Source organism: Lynx rufus, unplaced genomic scaffold, assembly GCF_022079265.1.
Source record: "Lynx rufus isolate CCGP_SWC_20201006 ecotype Redwood Valley unplaced genomic scaffold, mLynRuf1.p SCAF_4, whole genome shotgun sequence".
Taxonomy (NCBI): Eukaryota; Metazoa; Chordata; class Mammalia; order Carnivora; family Felidae; genus Lynx; species Lynx rufus.
The window spans coordinates 143453949-143466284 of record NW_025814856.1 but is presented as its reverse complement, the minus strand read 5'-3'; positions in this window follow the sequence as shown (position 1 = coordinate 143466284).

Below are 12336 nucleotides of genomic sequence, written 5' to 3'. Positions count from 1 at the left end.
GCGCAAGTGTGCATGGGGTAGGGGCAGAGGGAGAGGGAGAGAGAGCATCTTAAGCAGGCTCCATGCTGTGTGGAGCCCGACGCTCAATCTCACAGCTGTAAGACTATGACCTGATCTGAAATTAAGAGTTGGGATGCTTAGCTGACTAAGTCACCCAGGCACCCCTTTGCCATAAATGTTAAGAGGAGACCAGCTGTGAGGAATCAATGTCATCTCTATGTTCTAAGGCTTGAAATCTCTGGAAGACACTATTCAATTACTATAATGAGATGTAAATGAGTTATAATAATGTTACTAGCTGTGGTAGAGATGCAGGTATATTCTTCCAATTATTTGACACAATTCTTCCCTTATTTGACTCGCCGGCCCTTTGCATTCAGATGAAGCCATCTGACAGTTCTGAGAATCAAATGGAAGCTGAAGTAATATTTGCCTTCTTGTCTGAGAGAAATGTCACCAGAGACTTGCTAATAAGCCACAATAACCCAGTTTTCTACCCTGCTTACTGGTGCTGTTTGCCACCAGGAGGCCAGATGCCAGAAGTCACACACTCCAAACAAACCCCCCAGACCCAGATTTTGCCCACTATGATCCAGTTCGGATGCCCTGCTAACCTTCCAGATGACCTTGAGATCTTTATCCTCTAATTGTAGTAATAAAGGACACATACCAGTGCCATAACAGATACAACTGTGTCTATTCAAGAAAAGAAAAGAGGAGGCAGTTGGATCCTGAGAAACCTCCTCCCCTTTCCCAAAAACTTTTGAGGTCAGCTTGCTTACCAGCCTCTTAATTACTCTAACCCCATAATACCCTTATCATGAGATCTAATCTGGGAGAGGGTGCCTTTAAAGCATGAGCTCCTCTTCTCCATTCTCTACCCATTGAATTACCTGCTTACCATCAAATACTATTTCATTATTTGGCTATTTGGTGAATGGTACTGAGTAGGAAAAGAACCTACCACTTGGATCAACAAGAGGAGGAACCCCATCTTTCTCTGGAAGTTACATGTTAAGATGTTTCTATTACTAGATGGTAGATTTTCTATCAGCCTGGGTTCCTAAATGACATGTTGAGCACAGCCCTACTCATGCCATAGATATTTACCATGGGTAAAAAAATAAATCTTTAATAAGCTATGATTAGCTTATGCTGACTAATAGCAGAGCAGAAATATTTAGTGGCCAAGATTTTACAAAATGGGAAGCAAGAAAATAAGAGAAGGGCCACAGCAAGTGTAGTAGGAGCAAAAGGAGGTAAGAGTGTACATAAGCTGGAATCTCCAATATATCATTGAGTTTCTTCTAGGCAGAAGAATGAATGATTACTGGTTCTTTCTGAGACAAAGCCACCAATGGGAATATAACAAAAAGCCACATATCTATGATTCTGCAATATATGTATTTTTTCTCATTTTGAGATCTCTGAAATCTCATTACATCTTATAATAAATGTCATAAGATACAATTATATCCTTGCTTACTTGGGAATTTCCTTTAGTAATAGTGCTGCATCTTACAATTAGGAATGGCTTACGTTCACTGTAATATGTTAATTTTTGCTACTTTGTCTCCAATTTTTATTAGGGAATATGATCTACTGACTATAAATTAAGTTCTGTGACCAAAGTTGAGAAGATTCAAACATTTAGGTAGTTAACATCAGATTGTAAATGCATAAACACTTATCTACTTAATTTTGAGTTTGCAGAAATCCTTGCCAGAAAATACTCATTTTTGTTAACTGTAATCATAGAAGCACATATTGTGATGAATTGCTTGAATATCTGTGACTATATAGAATATACAAATTCCATAGTATAATGATTTACGTATGCTTAAAAATAGGATTTTGTGATAGATTTATGTGGCAGACATGAACATACATCACTCATATGGTCCTTAAAGATTCTCCTTCACTGTCCAGTTTCCAGGAATGTGGCTACTGGGCAGTCTCTAGCTGTTAGCTTTTTCATAGTTGGCTCCAGTTTTGGAACTAAGGTTACACTTTCCCAAGGATGTCGCCCCAGCTAATGACTAATCAAGGTGATGCCACAAAGGCCTAGTCATTTCCACCCAAAGCAAGTCTTAGAGATCCTCAAGGAGCTCACAGAGTTCATTATGTCTGTGTAATGACATGATGACTCTTCCTGCCCAGTTGTGCTTCTCCCTGTTTTATTTCACAGGTGTTACTATCCAGTAAAAGTCTGAATTCTTTTTTTTTAAATTTTTTTTTTTCAACGTTTATTTATTTTTGGGACAGAGAGAGACAGAGCATGAACGGGGGAGGGGCAGAGAGAGAGGGAGACACAGAATCGGAAACAGGCTCCAGGCTCTGAGCCATCAGCCCAGAGCCCGACGCGGGGCTCGAACTCACGGACCGCGAGATCGTGACCTGGCTGAAGTCGGACGCTTAACCGACTGCGCCACCCAGGCGCCCCTGAATTCTTAAAAAAAAAAGGTTCCTGTGTATTTCCCAGAGAACTCAACTGTCACAACATGAATACACAATTTTGATCCCAATTAGAAAAAAAAAGCATCTATTATGTTCTTTGGCTTTGAAAATTGCTAGCACTTTATATTTTCACATTCTTTTTGTTTCTGAAATCTGGGTGTATCTTACAAGTAATTAAATAAGGATTGTAAATTTTTTAAAATAAACTGATAGATATTGTTACTAAAAAATGGTGGATATTTGATTATACAACAGCTTAGAACCAAGTGACATGTTATTCTGACATGCATGTAGCAAATTACACAGTGTGCTATCTTTTATATTTTAAAGGCTGGAAGCTAGCTAACGTAAGCTACAAAACAACGCCTCCCCTATGTAACTCTATGTTCATGGGCTAATTAACCTCTCTGTCAGTGTCCACATATAAAATTACAGATAATACAACCAGTTATCAATGTTGCTGTGAAGATAAAATGAGATCATTAATATGAAAAGCCTCTGAAAATTTAAGAGAACCCTGTGATTTCTCCCACCTGTGTACAGCAGACTTTGAATATAACTAACAAGTAGCAAATACAACACCACTTACACTTCCTGTGCACAAAGAAAATATCTACGAATCAGGAAATATTCTACAAAGCCTTAAGGTAGCCTGAGATTCTCTTTGAACACAATACAATAGGTGACCACTAATGGTTACCTATCATAAATCGGCAAATGGGAATTACATGCCTGAGCTCCTAATTTCTGCATTCAAGGCCTTCTAAAATTAAGATTCAATTCACTTTTGTAATTTTACTTCAGGACTACAGTAATGTCAATGCTCAAAGGTAGCCAAATCACAAAGTAATTCTGGGATTTTCCCATGCCTTCTGCTTGTCAGAAACAGTTGTATGGTTGCCCTGACCAAACAACTGAGAAACCCAGGTATTAGTAGACTTGACAGGTCAGAGGAATAAATAAGTACCCACAAAGAACTAACAGTTTTACTATCCAAACAATTAAATGATGGGCAACAAAGTAATATTTTTGAACAGCCCTATCTAATAAAAGAGTTGGCGGTTATTAAAATGACCCGTTGACATCATTGCCTAATAAGGTAGCCAGCCACCAGCCCCATATGACTGCTGAGCATTTTATTAGTGTAGGGGCACCTGGGCGGCTCAATTGGTTAAGTGACCAACTCTTGATTTCAGCTCATGTCACGATCTCACAGTTTTGTGAGTTCGAGACCCACATTGGACTCTGCATGCCGATTATGCATGGAAACTGCTTGGGATTCTCTCTTTGCCCCTTCCCCACTCACACTCTCTCTGTCTCTCTCAAAATAGATAAACTTAAAAAAATTAGTAAAACCAAGACACTGAAATTTTAATTACATTTAACTCAAATATAAATTAAATAGCCAACGACATATGTCTAGAATGGCAGAGGAAAGAACTGTGAAAATCCACTCCTCCATAAAACAACAAGAAATGAAAACAAAGTCAAAATCAATTTTTTCAGAACTCTGTCAATTAACTCAAGTTTGCAACAATCACATGAGTGTTTATTCAAGAAAACTAGCTGAATGTCAGTAAGATCAACGAACTTTGCTGTGTTTTAACTTGAAATATTACCATACCCTCCACTCAGCTCTGAGGTAGCCCTGAAAAACAACATCAACATCAAACCCATGATAATTGTAAAAATAATGTATAGCTGCAACAAGGAGGTCAGAATGTGTTTGATCTCCCACAAAGCCCCATCCCCAGAAAACTGTCACTGTTTAATCTCTCTGGCAGCTCCCTGGAAAAGCAGGATTTGCCTTTGTATGACTCAACTGAGAGTTCATACTGAACAGACAGCCATGTTTCCATAATGTTTGGTGTAAACAATCAGCAACAATTGTTTAATATTGCATCAAATTGAGGTGAAGATACTAGTTGGGCCTAAAATAGGTTGATCAAAAAACTTAAAATAAAAAACTGGGGAATGAGATGTCTGTAGGAGCTTTTGAAAATTTCAATACGTTTCTGGGAACCTAGAAGGCATACATATATTCACAGGTTTCCCATCCCTAGGAGAGATCTCAGAAAACCTAATCTCTTATCTCAGGCTGACTGTGAGCCCTGTGTAAGCAGGAAGTAAAAGCTAAAGCGAAGTTACAAACTGTTTGATAAAACATTAAAATTGTATTTAACACCACAGGAATGGTCAGTCTCAAATAACTATATTTAAAAATTTTTTTTAATGTGTATTTGCTTTTGAGACAGAAGGGGAGAGAGAGAGAGTGAGAGTGAGAAAGAGAAAGAGAGAGAGAGAGAGAGAGAACAAGTAGGGGAGGGGCAGAGATAGGGGGAGACACAGAATCCAAAGCAGGCTCCAGGCTCTGAGGTGTCAGCACAGAGCTCCATGTGGGGCTTGAACTCATGAACTATGAGATCATGACCTGAGCTGAAGTCAGATGCTGAACCAACTGAGCCATCCAGGCACTTCTCAAATAAGTATTTATTTAAAGGCATTTGAGAAAAATTTCTGTCCAATTATTAGCAGACCTCTAAGCTAACTGAGCAGAGATATCAGTGGATACACAAGATAAGGAATACAGACTTTAAAAAATTAGTTAGTACCAGAAGGTCACTAAACTAACATCACCAGCAGCAGCAACAATAAATGGTAACAACAATAAACCCTGGGAAGAGGGGGGATTTGATTTCCAGGGTTGCAACATTAATTTAAATTTTATTTTTTATTATTTTTAAAGTGTATTTATTTATTTTGATATAGAGAGAAAGTGCAAGTGGGGGAGGGGTAGAGAGAGAGAGAGGGAGACAGAGAGAAATAGAGAATTCCAAGCAGGCTCTGCACTGTCGGCAGAGAGCCCTATGTGGGGCTTGAGCTCACAAATCGTGAGATCATGATTTGAGTCATGATAACCTGAGTCGAAGTTGAACACTTAACTGACTGAGCCACCCAGGCACCCATATTAATTTAAATTTTAAAATTACTATGCTTGCAAAGAAACAGGAAAGTGTGTACAATGCACAGAAAAAGAAATATGCTTAAAGAACTAAAGGAAGCCATATATAAAGAATTAAAGGAAAGTATGGGAATTACATAGGGAATATCAATAAAAGAAAAACAAAAGTTCTGGAATAAAAAATACAATAACTGAAAGAAAAATTCAGTAAAGAATTTCAAGAACAGATATCAGCTGACTGAAGAAAGAATCAGTGAATCTGAAAAAAGGTCAATTGCCATTACTCAGACTGAATAACGATTCTCCAACACCCTCTCCCCTTAAAAAAAAAGAAAAATGAACAGAGCCTTAGAGAAGTATGAGACATAATCAAGTATACCATCATGTACACAATGGGAGTCCCAGAAAGGCAGGCAGGCAGAAAGGATATTTGAAGAAAAATAGCTGAAAAATTTCTAATTCTAATGAATAACATTAATCTACACATCCAACAAATTCAATAAACTCCATGTACAAAAAACTCAAAGGGAAATACATTTGGATGCATCAGAGTAAAACTGCTCAAAGCTTAAAACAAAGACTATTAAAAACAGAAAGAGAAAGTGATATATCACATAAAAGGAATCTTCAACAAAAATAATGGCAAAGTATGTTCTCAAGCCAATATATATCCACTAAACTATCATAACTAATAAATCAGTTGATCAAAGTTTAAGGATACAAGATCCATACACAAATATCAGTTGTATTTCTACATATCAGCAATGAACAATCAGAAAACGATATTAAGAAAACAATCTAATTTATAATAGCATCAGAAAGAAATAATATATACATAGCAATATATTAAGAAGCCCAAGATTTGTACATAGAAATCTTCCAAAATTATGGAAATGAAAGAAAGTCTAAACAAATGGAAAAGAAATAAATTCTTTATCCACAGATTGGAACAGTTAATAATGTTAAAATGGCCATAATCCCAATATTGATCTACAGATTCAACACAGTCTCTATCAAAATCCTAGGTATGTTTGTGTGTGTGTGTGTGTGTTTGTGTGTGTGTATAAACTGACAAACTGATGCTGGAATTCATATGCAAATGTAAGGGACCCAGACCAGCAAAAAACAGTCTTGAAAAATGGGATAAAGTTGGGGCACTCATACATCCCAATTTCAAAAATACTACAAAGCAAAAATAATCAAGACAATATGGCAAAAGGAGTGACATACAGACCAACGGAATAGAATTGAGAGTCCAGAAAAAAGTCTTCACATTATGGTCAATTGAATTTTGAATAGGATAAGACGAATCAATAAGAAAAGATTAGTCTTCTCTGGGGCGCCTGGGTGGCTCATTCGGTTAAGCATCCAACTCTTGATTTCAGCTCAAGTCATCATCTCATGGTTCATGAGATTGAGACCCATGTGGTCTCTGTACTGACAGTTTGGAGTCTGCTTGGGATTCTCTCTCTCTCTCTCTCTCTCTCTCTCTCTCTGCCCCTCCCCAGCTTGTGTGCACACTCTCTTTCTCAAAATAAGTAAATTTTAAAAAGATTAGTCTCAGGGTGCGTGTGTGGTCGGTTAAGTATCCAACTTCAGCTCAGTCATTGATCTCACTGTACCTGAATTTGAGCCCTATATCGGGCTGTGTGCTGAGAGCTCAGAGCCTGGAGCCTATTTCAGATTCTGTGTCTCCCTCTCTCTCTGCCCCTCCCCTGCTTGTGCTCTCTCTCTCTCTCTCTCTCTCTCTCTCAAAAATAAATAAACATTAAAAAAATTTAAAAAAAATTTAAAAAGATTAGTCTCCTCAACAAAGTGATCTGGCACAATTGAGTTCACATGCAAAAAAATGAAGCTGGAGGGGTGCCTGGGTGGCGCAGTCGGTTGGGCGTCCGACTTCAGCCAGGTCACGATCTCGCGGTCCGTGGGTTCGAGCCCCGCGTCAGGCTTTGGGCTGATGGCTCAGAGCCTGGAGCCTGTTTCCGATTCTGTGTCTCCCTCTCTCTCTGCCCCTCCCCCGTTCATGCTCTATCTCTCTCTGTCCCAAAAATAAATAAAAACGTTGAAAAAAATTAAAAAAAAAATGAAGCTGGATCCCTAATTTATATGATATAGAAATATTAACTTTAAGTGGATCATAGACTTAAATGTTAGAACCAAAACTATACAATTATTAGAAGAAAACAAAGGGGGTAGATATTCATGACCTTGGACTCAACAATGATTTTTATATATGACACTAAAAGTACAAATGGCAAAAGAATAAGTAAATTGGATTTCACCAAAAGTAAAAATTTTGTGTTTCAAAGGACATCATCAAGAATGTTAAAGACAATGCACATAATGACAAAAAATATTTTAAAATCATGTGTCTAATTAGAATACATAAAGAACTCTTAAACTCAATAATGCAAAGACAAATAACCCAATTGAATAATTATCAAATATTTATATAGCCACTTCTCTAAGGAAGATACACAAATGATCAATAACTGCATCACTAGTCATTAGGGAAATAGAAATGAAAACTACCATCAGATACCATCTCACACATATTACAAAGGCTATAATTAAAAAGACAGAATAATAAATATTAGTGGTGATGGAGAGATTGGAATTCTTATACATTATTTGAAGACTCTGGAAAATAGTCTGGTGGTTTCTCAAACTGTTAAACATACTTGCACATGACTATACGTCCGAGAATTGAAAACATATTCATACAAAATCTTGTACAAGACTATTCAGACTGTTTTAGTCTTGATATTTAAAAAGTGAAAACATCCCATATGTCCATCAACTGATGAATGGATAAACAAAATGTGGAATATCCATACAGTGGAATATAGTCATAAAAACAAGAGGTACTGACATATATTGCAACATGGATGAACCTTAAAAATGTTATGTTAAATAAAAGAAGGCAATCACGAAAGTCCACATATCATATTGTTATTTAAATAAAATATTCATAAAAGGCAAATCAAAATAAGGAATAGTTTGCCAGGGGCTGGGGAAAAGGAAAAATAGGGAGGGACTGCTAATGGGTACAGGTGTTTTCTAGGAGTAATGAAAAGGCTCTAAAATTGATAGTGATCACTCAACAGTTCTGTGAATATAAAAGACCACGTTGAAATTTGCAATTTAAAAGGATGAATTCTGTGGTATGTGAATTATATCTCAATAAAGCTGTTAATAAAACGAAACACTTAAATAACTACAACAGTGACTCCCTATTGGACAGCGCTATTATACAGAGGGATGGTTTGTGGGGAGATGGTAACTTTGGTTGAAGTCTGTCAGAGAAGGCATCTCTGAGGAGATGAAATGTGATCTGCGACCTGAATGATGAACAGGAGAAAAACATGTGAAGATCTGAATAAAGAATGTGCAGGAGTAGGGGCGCCTGGGTGGCTCAGTCGGTTGGGCATCTGACTTCGGCTCAGGTCATGATCTTGCGGTTCGTGGGTTCGAGCTCCGTGTTGGGCCCTGTGCTGACAGCTCAGAGCCTGGAGCCTGCTTCAGATTCTGTGTCTCCCTCTCTCTCTGTCCCTCCCCCACTCACTCTCTGTCTCTTTTAAAGATAAATAAACATTAAAAAATATTTAAAAAAAGAAATGTGCAGGAATAAAGAAAAATCAAGTGGAAAGTCCCTGAACAGCACTAGCTTGGTATATTTAAAGAAGAAAAAAGAAAACAGTATATCTAAACCAGAATGAAAAATGAAAAGCAGAGGGGTGGGAGAAGGGGAGAGAGTAATATAAGGTGATAGCTAAATATTGTCCAACAAATATTTACTAAATACTATGTATCAGACACCTGCATTAGATGTTTGGAGGATATCACAAAAGAGAGCAGCCAAAACCTCTTCACTTCAAGAAATTCACATTCTCTTGGAGGAAGGTAGAAAAAAAAAAAAAAAAACCAGCTTTCATTGGAAAGGTGAAATTTTAGAAAAACTTGTAAGAGGCTTAGCTATGCCTCGAGAAACCCGTGGGAAAATTACTCTAGGTAGAAACAATAGCCATGTGAAGGCCCCAAAGCAGAAGCAGGCCAGGCAAGATCTAACAGATCCACAGCAAGGATTCTCAAATAATGGTAACAGGCATACAAATTTGTGGGGTATCTTTTAAAAATGCAGATTCTGATTCAGTAGGTATAGGGAGAGGGCAGGCTGAGATTCTGCATTTCTAATAAGCTGCGAGGTAAGGGGGCTGTGTAATTGCTACACTGCCTACACTCTGAGTAACAACCAGTCTATAAGAATGCAAATATTAACGAACTCCACTGGAAGTTTACCATCCTGAAAATTTTAGAATTAGAAACAGGACTCCAGCTTTATGCCTCCAGCATTCATCACCCTATGCTGATCCCACTAACTCCTGTTTAAATTAGGACTAAAAAAATTTCATCCAAAATTGGCTTAGGTTGAAAGAGAGAATATATGATTTCTTATAGCTGAGCTGCCTTCATGCCCTCTTGGGCTTCAAAGACTCAAAGGATGTCATCGTTAACTAGTCTCTTTTGACTCTGCTTTCCTTTGTGTTGGTTTCATTTGCAGGCAGGCTTTCTCCACATGGTTTCCCCCCAGCAACTCAGACTTAAGTCAACACAGCTCCAAATTCATGGGAAGAGAGACCTCTCCTCTCAATATTTCCAAAGAGCCCCAGGATTAAACTGCATTTGATCAGCCTGGATCAACTGCCTATCCTCGACCAGCCACTATCACCAGATGATGTGATGCTCTGTTTGTTACGACAGGGTCAGATAAACTACTGTGTGATCACAGATGGTTGCAAGTGCCCCTAAACCATATATAAAGTTACTGATGGAAGGGAGATGCCCCCAAGAAAATTCTGGTACTGAAAGAAGGAATGGTAAGGCAAAAATCCCCAAAGGTGTTGACTATAATCCAGCATTGTCTGAAACATGTCCAGCTCCCCATACCACAGTGTAAGAAAAGCAACATGGCAAATGTCAGTGATCTTAGATGAGTACCTTCATCACATGAAACCGAAGCCTACCTCCACAAACAATGACTGAATAAACACTATGTGCCAAAACACTAGATGAATTTGAAACCACAAACAAAAATATCTAAACGATCTATAACAAAATCAGAGAGAAGAGATTTACATTTGTGTATGCTAATCCACAAGGAAAAACTAGCAGATCAAAGCCAGTAGTTTGAAGTTAGGAAGAGATGGATTTGGATACAACATGTAGAAATCTTCTTTTTTTAATCAGAGCTTTCCATTAGGTTCTCTTCAGTGAAAATATCCTGATTTTTCTGAAGATACTAGAAATTTTATTTTTCATGGAAAATGCTCAAATAGTGAAGATTAAACTTTTTAATCACTGTGAAGTTTCCAATTTTATGTTTAAATTATCACATGAAAATTAGGAGAACAAGGAGGTTATTTTAATTATTGAATTAGCACATCAATGTAAATTAGCTGTAAGTGCTCTTGGACCTGCGCTAAAATCTACACACACAGGTTAGCTTTTTCATTGGCTTCCACAAGAAGCCCAGTTATATCTGCTGTATAAGTCCAATAACATCCCCATAGAATTTCACTGGAAGCTCTCCAGTAGATGTGACTCTTTCCCTGGCCCCAGGCCACTAGGTCACTCCTCACAGTTCTCTTCAGCCTCTTCCATTTAAATTCCAGTTAGTTAACATACACAGTAATACTTCAGGAAGAGAATTTAGTGATTCATCACTTACAAACAACACCCAGTGCTCATCACACCTGCCCTTCTTAATATCCATCACCTATTTATCCCATCCTCCCCAACCCCCCTCCAGTAACCCTCAGTTTGTTCTCTATAATGAAGAGAGTCTATTTCCTGTTTTGCCTCTCTTCCCCCCCACCCCGTGTTCATCTATTTTGTTTCTTAAATTCCACATAAGAGTGAAATCATAAGGTATTTGTCTTTCACTGACTGACTTACTTCACTTAGCATAATATTCTCTAGCTCAATATATGTCATGAAAAATGCAAGATTCCATTCTTTTTTATGGCTGAGTAACATTTCATTATATATATATATATATGTATACATTTCATTATATATACATACATAATGAAATGAAATTTATATATATATAATGAAATGAAATTTATATATATATATATAAATGAATATATATATAAACGAATATATATATATTCCTTCGTTTATATATATATGTATATATATGTATATATGTATATATGTATATATATATGTGTATATATATATATATATATATATACATATATATAAATCAACTTCTTCTTTACCCATGTGTCAGCTGATTTGGGCTCTTTGCAGAATTTGGTTATTGCTGATAGTGCCGTGTCAAGGTGCATGTATCCCTTCAAATCAGTTTTTGTATCACTTGGGTAAATACTTAGTAGCACAATTATTGGATCATAGGGTAGTTCTATTTTTAACTTCTTGAGGAAACTCCATACTTTTCTCCAGAGTGGCTGCACCAGTTTACATTCCCACCACAGTGTCAGCAGGGGTTCCCCTTTCTCCGAATGCTCCACAACATCTATTGTTTCCTGTGTTGTTAATTTTAGCAATTCTGACAGGTTTGAGGTGATACCTCATTGAGGTTTTGATTTCTATTCCCCTGATGATGAGTGATGCTGAGCATCTTTTCATGTGTCTGTTAGCCATCTGGATGTCTTCTTTGGAAAAATGACTCTTCATGTCTTCTTCCCATTTTTTAACTGGATTGTTATTTGGGTGTTGAGTTTTGTGAGTTCTTCACTCTTTTTTCTTCCTTCGTTCTCTTTTATTATAGTAAATTCCTCTGCATAAAGTGTGGAGAGCTAACCTGCGGCTTCTGGAAAGCCCTATAAAGCTCATCTCTCTTTATAATGAAATTCCTACCAGTACTAGGAAGATAACATTTTCTCCAT